The sequence below is a fragment of the Balaenoptera acutorostrata genome, chromosome 10, assembly GCF_949987535.1.
Source record: "Balaenoptera acutorostrata chromosome 10, mBalAcu1.1, whole genome shotgun sequence".
NCBI lineage: Eukaryota > Metazoa > Chordata > Mammalia > Artiodactyla > Balaenopteridae > Balaenoptera > Balaenoptera acutorostrata.
In genome coordinates, this window is record NC_080073.1 from 76,712,558 (window position 1) to 76,730,404 (window position 17,847).

General features: G+C 39.3%; 2 protein-coding genes across 17 annotated transcripts in view; one reads left to right on the forward strand and one right to left on the reverse strand.

The window, feature by feature from the left end:
- SUPT3H (SPT3 homolog, SAGA and STAGA complex component) overlaps positions 1–5,010 on the reverse strand; it is a 427,459-nt gene extending 422,449 nt beyond the window's left edge. For 4 of the 13 annotated variants that reach the window (XM_057554399.1, XM_057554401.1, XM_057554400.1 and 1 more), the window contains exon 1: positions 4,803–5,007. The gene's annotated coding sequence lies outside the window, so the exon portion shown is untranslated. Of the gene's footprint in view, positions 1–2,362; positions 2,414–4,335; positions 4,482–4,555; positions 4,654–4,802 lie in introns of those variants that run through there. The other 9 variants (XM_057554403.1, XM_057554402.1, XM_057554391.1 and 6 more) reach the window with 8 other exon arrangements.
- RUNX2 (RUNX family transcription factor 2) overlaps positions 1–17,847 on the forward strand; it is a 314,463-nt gene that overhangs the window by 44,422 nt on the left and 252,194 nt on the right. The window lies entirely within an intron of this gene.

Consider the following 17,847-nt stretch of genomic DNA (forward strand, 5'->3'; position numbering starts at 1 on the left):
TCATGAAGAAGCTAAGAGTAAAAACACTGGGTGAAGGTAACAAATCTAACACAAAAAACAGGCTTTGATCCCAGGTAACCTGAAATATTCAGTCCATCTACATACATATTTTTTTTAAATTTACCAATCCCCTACCATTTTAGTGCCTTAGTTTTAACACACTAAAATAATATGGAATTACTGAGAAGTTGTACACATAGTAGCCAGGGGACTTGTCATTAAGTTTTCTTGGAGACTGATGACTTTAAAAGTTAAGTTCAGGAATTCTTTGCTTAAAAGTAAATCTTAGGCAGATGGATAAACAACTATAACAGACAAAGTATAACTATGGAAATTGGCGGGAGGGGGGGCCAAAGACAGCTGACGTTCAGAACTACAGTTTGAAAATCACTAATTTCATCCAAATCCCTCATTTTTCAGGTGAGGATACTGAAGTCCAGAGGGGTTTCTTGAACTGCCCAAGGACACATCACTATTTAGTGATACAGCTGGGACTAAAACTGAGGTCCCCTGACTCCTGGTCCAGAGTTCTTTCTACTATCCCACAAGGAACACACAAATAAAAGTTGATTATAATTAACTCACAAGACCTCCACAATGTGTCTGTCATAGTGAACTTTGTTGTGAAGTATCTGTCTATGCCGACTCACAGTTTAGCTGTAAAGAGCTGGGCTCTGGAATTCAAACACAGGCTCTAACACTTACCAGGTGACCTTGGGCAAGTCACATCACCTCCCTGCCTCAGTTCCCTCATCTTTAAAAAGGAGATTAAAAATACTCCTCTCATAGGTGACATCAAGTAATGCATACAAAGCACTTAGGACAGGGCCTGGTACCTAGAAAGCACTCAGTTCATGATGATGACGATGATGATGAAGAATCCAAGCAAAAGTATAGCTTCTTGAAAACATATCACAAAGTATTATTAAACACGTATATTCTCAGGGGAAGAATATTATGATTAGGAATAGTCTTTTAAAGATTCAGAAACAAATAATATGACTAAAGTAAAATATAAAGGATTCAGTCATAAAACTGCTATAGCATTTGAAATAGCAAAAGTACACTTCAAGATTTTTAAATAGTTTATATTTGTATAATATTTTATATTTACTGCCCTATGAATTCAATGAACACAGTTTTTCAGCAACTAGTATATACTATAAGCCAGTTAGCATGTTATTTTAATATTCATAACCTTATTTAACCTTCAGTATCCACTATCAGTCAGATTCTATCAGAGGCAGTAGTATAATGCAAAAAAAACTTACAGATCTGTTCCAGAAAGTAAGAGACTCATCAGTATCACCTATTAAGTGGGAATGACATGTTTGGATAAATAAATGAGATGGAGCATTAGTCTGGAACACATCAAGTGCCCATGAAAATGCTGGTTCTCCCTTAGCAGTAGTATGGAGTTGTTCTGTACAGGGAATATACTGTAACCAGATCAATATAGCACCATTACTGGGGCGTACAGTATTGTTTGTCAAAGAGAATGATCTTAGGTAACAGTGTCTATTACACTCTATGCTGTTTCACAAATTAAAATATGTGTAAACAGTTTTTGCAGATTTACTGGAGGTAGTCGGTAGACAAGTTGAGAGGAAACCAGTTAAATAGTTAAATGTCTGTAAAACAATACAACAATTTACGTAATTCTCATCTGAAGCCTCCAGCGATCCTGGGAGGAGGTGGGATAAGGTTAGGTACGAATTCCGTTTTACTGATGAGGAAATTGAGACTCAAAAAAGTTAAATACCTTAATTGAAATCACACAGAGAGAATGAGGGCAGAAAAGGGCTACATCTAGATTCTGGAATTAGTTTTAAGTGCTCTTTGCACCTATCCACAATGCATCTCAGAACATTACTCTCTCTCCCGATCCATTATTCAATAAACTTAAGGCTAGAGCAGCCAGCCAATATATACTGAGTATATACTTCTTATGTGCTTCGCTGCACCCAACACACATCACATGGGTTACTTCATTTAACCCTCAGCAGTAAGGAATCAAACCAAATGTGTTTGACTCTCAATAAAATATTTTATCCACTACAGTATAAATTCAATTAATACAATAAAACATTAAGTAGAATTATTTTTCTTTACTATTTAGGTGAGCCATCAGCAAAACCAGTCTTTAATATAATAAGTATATGTCTAACTAATTTCACTATTCAACCTCACCATAAAGTAAAACAGGTATTATTTTCAACAAGAATACTCAATGTTCTGATTTAACTGGCATGGCCTAACTTTCTCTGCAGATTCCTACACCAAAAACCAAGAGAGAACCAAAAATCAAGCTGCCCAAGTTTTCTATCCAATTATATGGAGAAAAGTAGAAAATTTTAATTACCTGTGGCTTAAATGGACAGGTCACTTGCTGGCCTTATTCCAGATAGCTCATCTGTTATTTAAGCACATAAGCAATAAAGTTGTCACTACTTTAAAGCAAGTACATTTCTGAGGTTGCAGTACGCTTAATCCTCCTAAAATCATATATTCCAAATTTCAACAAGCCTGAAAGGAGGGTGACCATATTATTAAGTAGACCCAACTGGAACATTTTTGAAAATGAAAGGAGTTCTATTAATAATTATCCTGAGACAAACAGACTCTAAACCATGACTGCCCCAGAAAAAGCAGGGTATACATAAGAGCAACCCATTTTGATTCGTGTGTTACGGACTACTCTTTGTATATGCTTAATTCGTGAGCTTTAAGTTTCTGTTGCAGATCCAAGGATTATCATCAGCCTTGAGACCAAGGGTACCACTTCACAAACATCAGGCCAGAGTTAAGGGTGTGTTATCTATAAACAAAGTGGGGGTTTTTTTTTATGTTTTTCTTTCAAACTTAACTTTATAAACATTTGCTTGAAAAAAACCACTCTATGTATTTCAAAGAAAGCAATCTTGCAAAATATTGCCAAATTTCAGACTTATCTCTTCAAAAGTTTTGAATACCAATAACCACAAAACTACTTCTGAAATGGCCCAACGCTCAGTTTACTACTATAATTTATCAAATTGTTTTTTATACAAAAAGTTAAGGAAAAAGCACCATCTTTCAAACTAAAAAAACTCAGGAGTAAAAGAGTTGAAAGGTTTTCACTGAAAACTAGTGATAAAAGATAGTGGAAACCCACAGTCACGAAACAGTACAATGATTAAAGGAAACTCCACTTAGTATTATTATGACTCTCCAAACAAATCTGCCGTTAGCCGTACAACCTAGGAGTCAAAAGAATGCTTTGCTTTAATTTTCAAGCTGTAAGTAAGTATTAACAGACCCAAGCTTTGAACTACAGTATTTGAATGAAAGGCATTATTTGAATATAATTATAATTCCCTAAAGCAACAAATGTTCTAAGAGTTGGCTTCTCTGACTTAAAACTCAACAAAATCAAGAACTGGAAAAGGTCTCAAAGGCTAGATTCTAGACCTATGCTGTCCAATAAGGCAGCCACTAGCCACATGTGGCTATTTATATTTAAGTTAATTAAAATAAAATTAAAAATTAAATACCTCAGTGCACTACTAGCCACACTTCAAGGGCTCAAGAGCCACTTGTGTCTAGTGGATACCATATTAGGACAGCACAGATTACAGAATATTTCCACAACGATAGAAAGTTCCATTGGACAGGGCTGCTCTAGACCTAGGCTGCTCTAGATCTTTTCTTGAATATTCCCAGAGATAAGAAACTTGCAATAACACAATGAAGTGCACTTTATTTTTGCAAAGTAGTAACTATCAGAAAATTATTCATAACATTCAGTGAAATCCAGCCTCTCTAAAACATCCACCAGAAATTCCACAAGTTCCATCCTCAATTTGGTCTTCAAGTAAATCTTTACAGAGGTAATTTAATTCTGTTTCCAAAGTTCTGTCCTCACATATACTAAAACCCTACGTCCTCTCCTCCCAGATAAATACATCCTCATTTCTCTGGAACGAAAGAGTTTAAAGTTTCTATAGCCTCACGGAGTTAAGCTCATTTATCCACGTGTACGTTAACAACACATTTCCAGGATCGCCTCTGAGTGTCAGATATTACATTCCACTGCCCCTATAAAAATCCACACCAGTTTCTTGATTTTTCCACTTAGAAAGCCAGGTCACAGTCATTCTGAATTCCTTAAACAGGGAGATAAAAATGACAGGTAATTGATCAGTGCCTGGAGCTTGTTATAAGCATTAACCTGTATTACCTCATTTAATGCTCACAATTCTGAGCTAGGTTATTACTATCCCCATTTTACAGACCAGAACACCCAGCCAAAGACACGCTAAATAATTTCCCCAGGGGTCACAGATGTGGGCTCACCCCAGAGAGAAAGGAGTCGATCTTTTCCTTTTCCTGGATGCTACACTTCTACTAACGCTACCTAACTCTTCTTCCACCTCGCCCATAAAGCTACAATTTCCTTGTTTAAGAATTCTTCCCCCCAAAACACGACCTAGATGACACGCGGAAGGTGCTTCTGAACACACCCAGCGACGCCCGCTCCCGCTCGCCCGCCCCGCTCCCCTGGCCCCACGCCCACCCGCCTACGGGGAGGAGTCAAGGCCAACTCCACACGCCGCGGGAGAACCCGGCCGACTCGCGGGGCCAGCGCCTCTGGAGACGCTGCTTCTGTGCGTCCCTCAGCCTCCCGCGCGAACGACCGGGACCCCCCGCGGCAGCTCCCGGGGGCAAGGGGGCGGGGCCCAGACACGCTGGGCTCGGCGCCTCTCCCGGCCCCCAGCCCTCTCCCCCGCCCGCCCCCGCGCCTCCCCCGGTACCCCTACAACCTCTGTTCTAAGAACACTTGTAGACCCGGCTGCGCGTCCCGCGTGGAGAATGTGGGGATAGAGATGGTGCGGTTTCTGCGGCGGCGGCCCGGGACACGCTTGGAAAGGGGCGGGGTAGGGGGCTGAGAGTGTCTAAAGGGAAAGGGTGGCTGGGCGCGGACTGGGTGGGGGGGGGGAGCAAGATGGCGTGAGCCCGACTCTCTCTGTGGGGCGGGGGTGGCGGAGGTGGAGGAGGGAGGGCTACAAACACCCCCTCCACTCTCAACGCGGGCGCTGGCGCATGCGCGCTCGGCCAGGTGGCGCGCGGTCTCCTTTCTCTAGGCAGCCACTTCCGCCACGCTCGCTGGGGGCGGGGCGCCGCGGAGCGCGCCGGCCGCCGCTTTCCATGCTGCGTTGGTGCGGGCGGTGCGGACTGCGCGGAGCCGGCTGCGCGGGGCCGGGGGCGGGCGACACTGAGCCACGCGGCGGCCCTTAGAGCGGGGGCTGCTGGGAGATGAGTGGAGATGAGCTGAGAATGTTCAAGGCCAGTCTTGGACTCCTTAAGAATGAGCTGAGAGGACTAGGGTTTTCGAGGGACTTAGTGACCGAGGCTGGAAGTTTGTTTTCAGCTTCAGGGCGGAGATTGGTCTCTGTAACAGTCTTGTGCGCAGTTGGGGTGAACCGGGATCTTACCGGGACGATGCAGGGAAACGGAGACATCAGAAAGACCCTCCTCCCCCAAAGGACCGCGGTGCCGGGGTGTGGATATGCGACCCTTTCTGGGACCGTGAAACACCCCCTCTTACGCCGGCCCTCGCACATCACCGCTCCCCATCCTTCCTTCCCCTGCGCAAAGTCATTCCAGAGGCAGTGGGAGATGATAGTCTGCAGCGAATTTTTCCCTCCTATTCATGTTACCAAGCTCAAGCATTTAATGATCACGTTTTTATTGAAAACTATTTGCTATTTCAAGGCTTCTGAATGGATGATCCTATATTTATTTTTCCTTAGAATTTTAGCCTGCTTCTCCTTATTTTAAAATCTTGCACTCCCGCTTTTGAGCTGTACATCCTGTCCTCTCAGAATTGGTTGATACAGATGTATTTCTTTAAATAATAGAGTCATAAGACAGTGATTTCAGTTGCTTTATTTTACGTGGTCTTGTTATTTATATTTTTAACATTCTTTTCAGCTGCTCCGGAAAGAAAACTATTACCCACTTAAGTCCATGCCTATGACGTCAAATATTATATTTCAGAGATTCAACTACTAACCCTCATCAAGTCTTTTTTAAGCACTACTACTTCAGTTATTTTCTTGCCTATGAATATTTGTGTACTGAAATAATCCCTTCCTCCTATTCGCTTACATTGTTTAAAATAGCAAATTATTTGGTTATTTCGTCTGTGGATTGTAGTTGAGTCTCTTGTTAATTTTGTTTTTAGCTCTCCTTTAATCTCCCCAACACATAAATACTTGCTAAATAAAGTTCCAAAAGAATAAATTTGTTTAAGATGTAAAAGCTCACCATAATGTGTAAATCAGGGCTCAATCCACTGATGGGCAAAGTGTATAGGGGAAGAAAGTAACAGTGAGAGAGAATCGTCATAATTTCTTACGAAGGAAGACTGGTTTATACAATAGTTGAAAAGCCCTTTCAAGTACATTAGCAAGAAAATAGAAGAAAATTAAGAAAAATATTAATAGTACATCTAAGGAAATATACCCGGAAGGAGATCCTTTCAAGTATAATTATGTTCAGTCAGTGTTGCCGTACTGATATTTTCATGGGAGTTTTACCTGCATCACATGGAGGCCAGATTTGACCTAGTTTTTCGGGACAGAACCCAGACCTTACTCTCAAGCCACTGGTGTCTAACCTACATATAATCACACACAACAGGAGTTCATGAAAGTGTGCCGTGGAGAAGGGAAACCGAGTTAAACAGGCCCTGGTAGAGGGAGCTCAAAATTTCACTCTTAGGAAATTGTGACTTTTGCTGTTGGCGGAGATCTTAGCTTTGCAGTCACATGAGTTACCCTAGTGTTCCTACCTCCTGGAATCTGTTAAAATCTATTTTAAGAATTGAATTTAGTCATAATTTTGTTTGTAGTTTGAGAGCACTCCTGCCCGCAATGGGTCAAAAAGATTCTCCATTCGATTAATAGCAAAGATCCTAAATTATCAATGCTACTAAGGTATCTTCATTATAACAAAGCTAAAACAATGGTGCTGAAATTAAGACATTGATGACTACCACCCCTCAGAAAAACACGTGATTTCCAAAGCATGTGGAAAAAACACATCAGGAGACCAAGTGAATTCATCACACCACAAAAATGTCTTCGTCCCTTGAACAAAGCCATTAAAGGAAAATGAAGCTTTGTCACTGTAGATTTTTACATTCCTCTGGTATAATAACCTTCATATAGACTGACTAATGAAAACAGAAAGGGTACATACCTAAGCAAAAATGCCTCCTGGCGTCCTAAAAGATGACTAGATTAGATAATAAAAGAAGGCTTAATCCTCCAAATAATAGCAGAAGCCATGCCTAGTATGGTGCTATCTCTGTAATAAAGTGGTTTCTTCTCTTGTGGATGCCGTGCGGACAGTTCACTCCAGGTGACCTGCAAATTCTTACTCTTTTGTGACCCATGACTCTCATGTATTAGGATGCTTGTGGAGGCTTTTTCTTTCCCTGTTTATCAATTATTTTACCCTTTGCTATATTTGCTATTCTAATGTTTATGTAGTCACCATGGAAATAAACCAGGTAGAACTGAATATTGTTTAGAATGGCATATTGAAATTGTTGCTATAGTCAGTTAATTTCCTGATATTAAGAACTCTTTTTCAATTGCAATCTCAAAGGTACCTTGTTTTATCTTTAGAACGAGGAGCTCTGACCAAAACAATTATTCAGCTCTGTGGTACCTGGGCAAGTCATTTGATATCATGGGTCCTCAGTGTTCATATCGGTAAGATGAGGTGATCTAACCAAATGCCATAAAACCTGTAGTCCTAAAACTCTATGCTTCTTTAAAGTAGGAATAACCAAAAGATGAATCTTAAAGGTGTACACAATAATTTCAGCATTTATATTTATGCTACCCAAAATTATGTGACTATGCAGGACTCTTGCTTTAGGCCAACTTGGATCAACTGATGTTATGTATTTCAAAAGAAAGCCCAACATGAAAAGATATATATTAATCAAATTTATTGACACACTGGAGGGAGGGTGCATCACATAACTGTTCAGAGTGTAATCAAATTGGCTTCCCATACCTTCCAATTATATTCATATGTTTTGAAGTAGGAAGAGCAACACAGTGATGCGAGAAGAAATGCTAAGAATTGCAGTACTGAGCAGCTTGTAGAACTATAATCATGAACCATCCTCTTAGGAATCTCTCATTGCAGGTTTAACACTCCAGGATCTTTTAAAATTAGTGCTTGGCTGCTAGAAAATGATCATTTTTGAGACTTAGATGGGAAAGGAATCATAGAACATCAGGGTTTCATGGGGCCCCTGAACTCTCTAGACATATGGAAACTTAGTTGCTCCCATTCCCATAGAATCCAATATATAATACCTCTTGTACTGGAAATGAACAACTTTTACATTTCTCCCCTTGAAAATAAGGTCTATTTGCTGAGTGTTAGTGATAGGTGCTAATTATTTCGTTCATTCAACAATTATTATGATGGGCCTACCTGACACTATTCTAGGAGCTGCAGATATAGCAGTGAACAAAACAAAACTCCATGCCATCATCAAACTCACATTCTAGAAGGAGGAGTTGGACAATAAAATAAATACCCAAATTGTGTGATATGTTAAAAGGCTATGAGTGTTAGAGGGGGACAATTTTATACAACAGGGAAGGGATTATGGAATGAGAAAAAGCACAGGAGAAATAGGAGAACTGTGATATTTGTATTGGGCAAGCAGGGTAGGGCTCACTGTGGAAGTGGCATTTGAATAATGACTTGAGGAAGAAGGTGAAGAAGGTAGTTGTAGATATCTAAAGAAAGAGCCTTCCAGACAGTGAGAACAACCCGAGCCAAAGCCCTGTAGTGGGAACGGGGCTGGTAAGTTGCAGGAGTAGCCAAGAGGCCATTTTAGCTGAAGAATAGTGACCCAGAAAGAAGATAGTGTAATATGAGGTCACAGAAGAACTAGGAGACCAGATGGTGGAAGGTCTGTGTGCCTGGGACTAGGAGGCTATTAGCAGAGAATTGACATGATGTGGTTAAGGGTTTAAAATGATTACTCTGGCTGCTGGGCTGGAAATAGTCTGTAGAGGCACAGACAGTAACCAGGCAAGAGATGACGGTAGCTTGGATTAGGGTTGTTACAGTAGATGCCATGAGACGTGGTTGGATTCTGGATATAGTTTGAAACTCATTGTGATTTACTGACAGATTGGATTTGGGATTCTAGAGAACAAGAGGAATTAAGGATGACTCTCAAGGGTTCTGAGAAAGTGGAAAAATGAATTTGCCATGAACTGAGATGGAAAGGCCTGGGGATGGAGTATGTTGGGTGGGTATAAGAGATCAAGAATCCAGAGACTTCCCTGGCAGTCCAGTGGTTAAGACTCTGCACTTCCAATGCAAGGAGCGCTGGTACCATCCCTGGTCAGGGAACTAAGATCCCGTATGACATGTGGCCGCGGCCAAAAAAAAAAAAAAAAATCCAAGTGTAAGAGATCAAGAATCCAGTTTTAGGCATAAATAAGTAATTAAGTACAGTGTTTGTATTATCTTTAATGTTTTTGCCATCATAAGTAAGTTCTTATGGAAATGAAGGAAAGTTTGTATTTGTAACTCTTTTAATAATAATTTAATTTCGAATCCTGCTCACATAATAGAGGTCCATCTAGACTTAACATATGTCAAGGAATATTTTTGCTTTAAGAAGAGGTGAGGAAAGCTAAACATTCCCTTGTTTAAAAAGAAAAAAGAAAAAAAGAAAGAAAAGAAAAGAAAACAATAACTGTTTTTGGGTTTTTTTTGGCGGGGGGTGTCTATCAATACCTGAAAATAAAGTAGAGAATTCAGTTGAGACAAATATACAGAAACATTCAGTTCCCAAAAGTACTTTCAATGAAAAATTTAGATGTAAAGCTGGATCTAATTCAGTGAATTGTTTGAATAACTGCCTCCATTTTATATTATGCATATACATTTATTTTTCTATGATACATGGAAACAGGGCCCAAAATGAATCAGTACCGTGAGTGAAATAAACCACAGTATAGCTAATGCAGCCTGCTATTCCTAGTTCATACTCTGAAGTTGGATGCAATAAACCTGTATTGACTAAGGAATGCTCAGATCAATTGCTAGTGATCAGGGATTTATACCAAAAATTTTGACCAAGTTACTTTATTTTTAGTATTTCATAGATGCAGCATAAGGTATATTTTCTCTTTCCAGAATATACTTCAAACAACTTCATTAACCCCAAAAATATGGGCTTTCATGCCACTTATTAGCATAATTTATGACAAGGATATTATAAACTTCAGAGTTTTGTTGTGAGGATTGCATGTAAAGTGAGGATGTATGTAAAGTGTCTGGTACATAACATGCACTTAATACATCTTGTTTTTTATTAGCATTATTACTATTGAGAAAATGACTCAAAACTCAGTCTTGAAAAGTGAGTAATAGTGGAACAAAATGAGGAAGGATTATTTAGGCAGAGGGAGTAACATGAGCAAAGCCACAGTGTGTTAGAGGGAATTGCAAGCTGTCCAGTATGATGGGATCACAGGGTGTAAGAAAGGAAGCCAGAAACTTGGGAAGGGCCAGATCATAGAAAGTCTTGTGCATTACTTTATGGAATTTGGACTTTATCTAATAAAAAATGGGGAAACTTGGAAATATGTTTTTTTAATGACATGATTAAATTTGCCTGTTAGTAAGTTGGCAATAATGTGCAAGAAATATTGGAAGGGTGAAAAACTGGAAGAAGTTAACAATTCAGGAAAGAGCTGATATGGGCTTGAGCTACATCAATGGACTAGGAAATGATAGAAGATGACAGATGGAAGAAATACTAAGGGAGTGGAATTTATAGGACCAGTAACTAACTGGTAAGATATCAGGGTGGACGTAAGGCAAAGAGGAAATAGGATGATTCCTAGTTTTCTCAACTTACTGAGAGGCAAGTTAGTCTTGGTAAGTTTAAGTTGACCATAACGAAATTGCACGTGGCTATAAACCAGTAGCCAACTGGACTATCCAGACAGAATGGTGGCGATAGAAGACAATAAAGTCTGGAGTTCAAGAGAGTAGATGGACATTTAGGTTTGGGAACCAGTAGCGTACAGCATTCCACACACATCACTTGGATGTAGAATTCAGCCCTGTTCCCAGCTTTGGCCAGAAAACATTCTCATGAGGATCTGTGGGCACAACTGAAGCCAAGAGAGACAATGAAATGGCCAAGAGAGACAATGAAATGGCCAAGAGAGCACGCATAGAACAAAGAGAAGTGAGTAAAAGATTGAATTCTAGATGCCCACATTCAGTAGGAGAGGGAGAGGAAGAGCCTATGAAGGACACTGAGGAAGCAGTGTTGTCATGGAAACCAGGAGAGCAAGGAGTTTCAAAGAGAAATTAAAGGTACTAAAATAAGAATCAGAGTTAATTGGATTTAGCCAGTTCAAAATGACCTTTTCCAAAGCAGCATAAAGTGGTAGGATTAGAAACTTGGTTGTAGTAACTTGAAAAAGGAAGAGTAGATAAGGAAGTTGAGAAATCAAGTGTGTTATTCTTTCCAAGAACTTGGTCTGTGAAGAAGAAAGAGAGTAGCTAGAGAAATATTCAAGGTCACAGGATAGATTTTTTAAGATCATGGCCTTGAGCTTGTCCACGAGCTTTGGAGAAGAAGCTGGTAAAGAGGTTGAACACTTGATATAGAGGAGGGCCAATGGCAAAATCTTTAGGACATAAAGATGGAATTAGATCCTGGAAGAAATGGGAAAGTTTTTGATCAAGAGCCCAGGAAGTGGGATGAACCTTAAAATGGAAAAGGACTAACTGGAAGAAAAGAATAAGAACTTGAGGCAGTTCATACCCAATGACCATAATTTCTCCCTGAAATGTAGGAAAGTAGGGATGCTGAAAAAGTGGGGATGATAGAGTAAAATGGGTGTGAGGTGATAAAGTTTGGTTAAACCACTGTGAGGAATGGGAGAAAGATAAACAAGAGCTTGTTAAATGGAGCAGGGTATATAGAGCAGTGGTCCTAAAATCTGGTACATCTTGTTGGAAATACAAATTTGGGGCCCACCCTACACCTACAGAATCAGGAACTCTGAGATAGAGCTCAACAATCTGCTTTCACAAGCCCTCCAAAGAATTTTGAGGTTCCCTAATGTTTGAAAATAACTTCTACAGAACTTGTGACTTCCCCCAACTAGCAAGCAAATAAAGCACAAACTAGGCTACTCGACCATATTCTAGTTATTTTTTAGTAACATTTCTCATATCATAGTAAAATATATTTATTCAGAACAATATCCTTAAGGATTTAAAAAACTCTGCTGGTTTCTCTCTGGAAATGGATGTCATATAAGATTAAAAATCTGAACCAAGAGAATCCTTTCTTCTAAGTTCTACCAAGCAAATACTGTAAAATATTTTTGCCTCTCTACTCAATTTCTACATTTATAATAGAAATAATAAAATTGTTATTTACTCCATCAAAAGTATTCAATAACTCACCATATAGTAGCAGTTCTCAAATTACGCTCCTGCATTAGTATCATCCCATTCTAATTAATAATAGAGATCACTTCTCAATTCATGGGGAGAAAGTTTATGAATTGAATTTTCTCAATTTTAAGTTATTCTCCCATAAATTTTTCTTAAACTTTAGGCCCTTGTAACTGCTTATCTTGCAAAACAAAATGCTAATAGATTACAAAATAAGTGAATGAATAGTAAATGAATGTTAATGAAACTTGAAGTTAGCCAGTCATACTTAGTTCAATATTTTCTCTATAATTGGACACATGTTTGTGACTGTGATTTTCATACTACATACCAAAAATATAGTCAGTTTCTACTACCATTGTTCCAACAATGTTGCCTTTGCTCAAATATTTGGAACCTAACTTAGAACTACTTTCAGGATCTGGGGGGGATGTTCTTTTGAATACCTTAAACAATGGAAAAGCCAACAGTCACAATCTAGAAGAATCTTAAAGACTTATTTTACAGCCAGTAGGCAGATGGGTGATCAGGCTGATTTATCCTGGTGTACCTTGCTTTAAGAAATATGACATAATATGCGGAAATCCATATTTACAATCTATAGGTGCAGATGACAGTGAGACATTTTTCTAATTACCAATAAAACCAACCTCTGAAAGTCAGTTTGTACAATAAACAAGAAATGGATCACAGAAGGGATATAGATCAACACAACAAGCCTTAATTATGACCTGATTAAAATAGTATGTAAATAAGAAGAGAGGTTAGTTAGTTACGAAGCACAGAAAAAGCAGAATTAGAACAAATTGGCATAGCACATTCCTGTATGGTGGAGACGAGTGGGAAATGATAAATGAGTCAGGCTATCAGAGTCCTAATATTCAAGAATTCAAATGAGGTAGCTAACTCTTCTTATCCTGATTCTGTTGTGACCAGCAATCTTTAGCTATTTTGGCTTCCATGAAGCTTTCCAAGAAATAGGATGACCAGGCTGATAGGACGGTTCATTCCACCCAACAGTTATATTTCTTCATTACCAATCAATAACTCAGCATTTTGGTTTTTATGCTGGGTCTCTTATGAGTCAGGGTGAGTCAGCTCTGAAACAGGGATAATATTGCCTGTTGAGGGCTGGGGAGCCAAAGCCCAAACGCCAGCTCCACTGGGAGCGACTAAGACAGCCCTCCTTGGCAACACCCCAACCTGGAAACCCGCCTTCCTTTCTGAACAACTCCAGGAAACAGATAAACGAGCATGTGATTATTCACTTCATAAAAGGATCATTTACTTTATGAAAGTATTTTGAAGCACAGGGAACTTAAAGTGGATGAGAAACTGAGAAACGACTTCTGGGTTCAGTCAGAAATCCTTTAACCTTAACATAACTAGTCTTGATGCTGTGGTGGGGTTGGAAATGTGAACGTCTTGAAGATCCCTCGTTTGACAGGTTTAGCCGTTAAAGAAAGGAAGGAAGCAAGGTGGGAGGTGGAAAGGGTAATGGTGCAAATGGAAAGAGGTTTGGTTCTTTTGTTGTTGGGTTCTCCCCCCCACTCCCATGAAAAGGATATTAGATCAGGAAAAGAGAGAGAAGGAGCCAATAGAAACAGATATGAAAGTCATTGGGTAGAAGAAGAGGGGCTGAGCGGAATCCAGGCTCCCTAAGAAGACTGGGTTTTTGGGGCAAAGGGGTCACATCGATTCTCTGGGAAAAACTCCTTCAAAATTCCTCTGAAATATAACACTTAGGTACTTCTTTTAAATGCATAGCTTTATTACTATAGAATGGCTTTAGACTCTCTTTCCTCTCATCAGTTATCTCTCAACTTTTTATTTACCAAATGTGAATTAAGTGCCTCTCACAATTAAAAGAGGAAAAAAATGTGACCCCATCCTAGAGGAGCTTACACTCTAAGAGGCTAAATGGACTTGTAAACAAATCATTGCAGGTCTTATAAAGGCACAGCATACTATGGGACCATAGAGAGAATGAGTTTTACTTTTTAAATATTTAAAGAATACTTCAAAACTATTTAATCCACTTGATTAGTGGCTTTCCTCTTCACCAGGCTCCAGTCCCAACCTGCAGATCCCAGTGTAGTTAGGCTTTTACAGTTACTTCCAACCAGTTAAAACAACAGGATGTCATTTGCTTCCACACTATAGATGGCACTACACACTCTAAGGGATTCAGAATTATGCAGTATATAATCCCTGCCTTCAAGAAATCTGCAGTTCATTTGGAGAGATAAAGCTAATAGAACATTCTATTTTTTGTTCTTTATATTTAAATAATTTCCTTATTAAAGAGGGAAATAATTAAGTTATACAGCCCCCGTAACAATTCTACCATATTCCCCAGACAGAGAGACTTTAGGTGGTGGGGGAAAGTCAGAAGAAAAAGAAGGGAGACCAAGTAGTTGTCATTTTTTTTAATATAAATTTATTTATTTATTTATTTTTGTCTGCGTTAGGTCTTCGTTGCTGTGCGTGGGCTTTCTCTAGTTGCGGTGAGTGGGGGCTACTCTTTGTTGTGGTGCGCGGGCTTCTCATTGCAGTGACTTCTCTTATTGCGGAGCACGGGCTCTAGGCGCGCGGGCTTCAGTAGTTGTAGCACGTGGGCTCAGTAGTTGTGGCTCACGGGCTTAGTTGCTCCGTGGCATGTGGGATCTTCCCGGGCCAGGGCTCGAACCCGTGTGCCTTGCATTGGCAGGCAGATTCTTAACCACTGCACCACCAGGGAAGCCCTAGTTGTCATATTAATTGGAAAAAACAATACAAAAAACCCTTTACACTTTGGATCCATGGTCCAATTTCCCTTTGATTTTCTGCAGTTTGAATACCACATGCCTAGGTGTAGATTTTTTTTTGGTATTTCTTCTGATTGGTGTCCTCTGGGATTCCCAGTCTGTGGTTTGGTGTTTGTCATTAATTTTGGAAAATGCTCAGTCATTATTCAAATATTTCTGTTGTCTCTTCCCTCTTTTTCTGGTATTCCCATTACAGTTATGTTACACCTTTTCTCATTGTCCCACAATTCTTTTTTTTTTTTTTTTTTAATTTTTTTTTTTTTTTAGCCTTCAGATGTAACTTTTTTTTTTTTTTATAGCTACTTTATTTATTTATTTATTTATTTTTGGCTGTGTTGGGTCTTCGGTTCGTGCGAGGGCTTTCTCTGGTTACGGCAAGTGGGGGCCACTCTTCATCGCGGTGCGGGGACCGCTCTTCATCGCGATGCGCGGGCCTTTCACTGTCGCGGCCCCTCCCGTTGCGGGGCACAGGCTCCAGACGCGCAGGCTCAGTAGTTGTGGCTCACGGGCCCAGCTGCTCCGTGGCATGTGGGATCTTCCCAGACCAGGGCTCGAACCCGTGTCCCCTGCATTAGCAGGCAGATTCTCAACCACTGCGCCACCAGGGAAGCCCTGTCCCACAATTCTTGAGTACTCTGTTCTGATTTTTTCCCTCTTTTTTTCTTTTTGTTTTTCAGTTTTGGAAGTTTCTATTGACATATTTTCAAGCTCACTGAAATCGTTCTTTGTCTGTATCATTTCTGCTGATGAGCCCATTAAAGGCATTTTTCATTTTGATTACAGTGTTTTTTTTAATCTCTAGCATTTCTTTTTGATTCTTTCTTAGCATTTCCATCTTCCTGCTTACATTACCCATCTGCTCTTGCACTGTAGTCCATGTTTTCCATTAGGGCCCTTTACATATTAATCATAGTTATTTTAAATTCCCAGTCTGATAATTCCAAAAACTCTGCCATATCTTAGTCTCGTTCTGATCCTTGCTTTTCCTCTTCAGGTTGAGTTTTTAGACTTTTAGCACTCCTTGGAATTTTTTGTTGAAAGCCGGACATGATGTATTGGGTAAAAGTAAGTGAGGGCATTCAATGTGAAGTTTTGTGTTTATCTGGCGAGGAGTTAGGTTGTGTTTACTGTTGCTGCAGCCATAGTGTCAGAGGCTAAAATTCCTCTAATGTCCTTATTTTTGTCTCCCTGAGAGAGTCCTTCTTTAGTAGGGTCTGAGACTTGCAGTTCTTTTAGCTGTAATCGTTTGTTTTTATACAGGAATCTGAGTGACATGGTGGTGAAGTATGGGACAGGAGGAGTGTTCTATAGCCTATGATTACGTTTCAGGTTTTCAGTCAGCCTGTGTCCCTGGGCTGTGACCTTCCTGAGAGCTCATCTTTTCCTCCCCAACTCCCTGCTATTAAGTAGGAGAGGAAGGCTAGAGGGGTTTGGAATTTGGTATTTCTCTTCCTCCAGGTATAAGGCTAGAGGGGGCTGGAATTAGGTATTTCCTTTCCCTCAGGTCAGTTAGACTCTGATAAAATAGTTTATCTTGAGGGCAAGCAAAGACATCTGTCTCTCCAGTGTTTGGGGCAGTGGTTTGCCCTGCAACCTCAATTCTCTGATAGATCTAAGAAGAATGGTTGATTTTCAATATGTTCAGCTTTTTTCTGTTGTTGTGAGGATGGGAGAGCGACAACTTCCAAGCTCTTTTTATGTCGGACTGGAGACCGGAAGTCCACCCTAATTTCATATATAGAAATAATCTGTGAATATTAGAATCCTAATTTCTATCAGTCGAAGCCACTCTAGTATCCAGCCGTTGAAGGACACACTGTTTTTTGCTCAGATATAATTGTTAACCCTCCTGGATGCTGAGTCACCCAACCCACTTGAGCCCATATTTACTCAACTGTAAAATGGGGGTAATATCCATTCTTCTTCCTAAATCATAGGCTTACTGGAGGGTAAACTAAGACTATATAAGAAAACATTTGGACAAGAAAGAAATGTCACAAAAATTCAATGAAAAAGGAGGCAATTTCTATAGTTCTTTACTTTATACTATAGCCTGTAAAAGTAAACATTTCAAAAGTCACGCACTATTTAATCCAAGACATTTTTAAACCACTATATTAATTATAAAAGATTATTTGCTTTATGAAACTATTTCTTAATTGAGTAATCGCTTTAAAATTGAGATAGAGTTTAAACCTGAATACACATGATCAAGTGACAGGCAATTATGAAGCTTTAGCACAGAAAACCCCCATATTCTATTCTATTATGTAATTATATATAATATATAATAATATTATATATTTTAATAGTATATAATTATTATATATATTATTGAATATATTTGTTAAAATAAATATTATATAAAACAAAAGTAGTTTCTATTAATAACTAAAATACTGCAGATTTTCGGTTCCATACTTGCTTAGGATTTTTTTTAATGTTTTTAAAAAAATTTTTGTTTTTTTGTTTTATTTTGTCTAAGATTTAAAAATAAGCTTTATTGAGGCATAATTTGCAT